The 879-nt window shown below is 36.9% G+C and overlaps 2 pseudogenes; both read right to left on the bottom strand.

The window, feature by feature from the left end:
* Positions 1 to 256: 256 nt before the first annotated feature.
* Positions 257 to 375, bottom strand: LOC148442482 (5S ribosomal RNA; annotated as a pseudogene).
* Positions 376 to 533: 158 nt separating this feature from the next.
* On the bottom strand, positions 534 to 652 carry LOC148442481 (5S ribosomal RNA; annotated as a pseudogene).
* Between the last annotated feature and the right edge of the window lie 227 nt (positions 653 to 879).

The following is an 879-nucleotide window of genomic DNA, read 5'->3' as shown; positions in this document are numbered from 1 at the left end:
ATATATAGGAAAAAACAGTGATTAAGACTAATGTATTGTACTGTAGGTCAATTTAAAAAAAAATATATTATAAAATATCAAAAGTTTTTTTATTATAAAAAAGTAGTTTTTAAGAGCATAATTTAATGGTCCACAAACTCTTCTTGTAAGGTGGTTATGGGTGTTCAGTGAGCATTGCGTTTTCCAGATATAGTTTAAAAAAAAAAGTTTGTGATCTTGACTCTTCATCATGATGCAGTATCTTATGGGAAAATGAAACTTACAACAACTGGTATTCTCAGGAGGTCTCCCATCTTGGTACTGACCAGGTCCAACAACGTTTAGCTTCCGAGATCAGATGAGGTCGGGCTTTTACGTGGTGGTATGATTGTATGTTTCATAGCTTCGCTCTCTTGTTCAAGGCTTTTGTTCAAGGGATCCATATTAGGTTATTCTTTGAACTCCAAACGAGTGTTGTAGGTTGTTGACTAGTTCCTCTTATTGGTGAAATATGATCGTGTCGAAACAATCAACATATATTAGGATTTTTAGGGGACTTGCAGCACCCGGTATTCCTAAGAGGTTCCCCATCTTAGTACTGACCAGACCCAGTTATGTTTTGCTTCCAAGATCAGACAGGATTGGGGCTGTATATACTGGTATGGCTGCAAATATCTTATGTTTTCTTAGTTCAATCACGGTTAATACTCCCTTTTTTCTCTACTATACCTGAACTTCTCCCAAAAGGTCACCCTTTGTAGGTACTAATCAGGCCCCACCATGTTTATCCTTATACCTGGAGTCTGATAATAACATGGGGGTAAATTAGTAGATAGGAACTATACAGATCACAAGAAAGGAGCGATTTCGTAGCTTTCATTAAATCCTTTAGGGTCCAGT

This window comes from Taudactylus pleione, unplaced genomic scaffold (assembly GCF_031769625.1).
Source record: "Taudactylus pleione unplaced genomic scaffold, aTauple2 ptg001495l, whole genome shotgun sequence".
In the NCBI taxonomy this organism is placed as follows: domain Eukaryota; kingdom Metazoa; phylum Chordata; class Amphibia; order Anura; family Myobatrachidae; genus Taudactylus; species Taudactylus pleione.
This window is presented reverse-complemented; position numbering and strand designations above follow the sequence as displayed.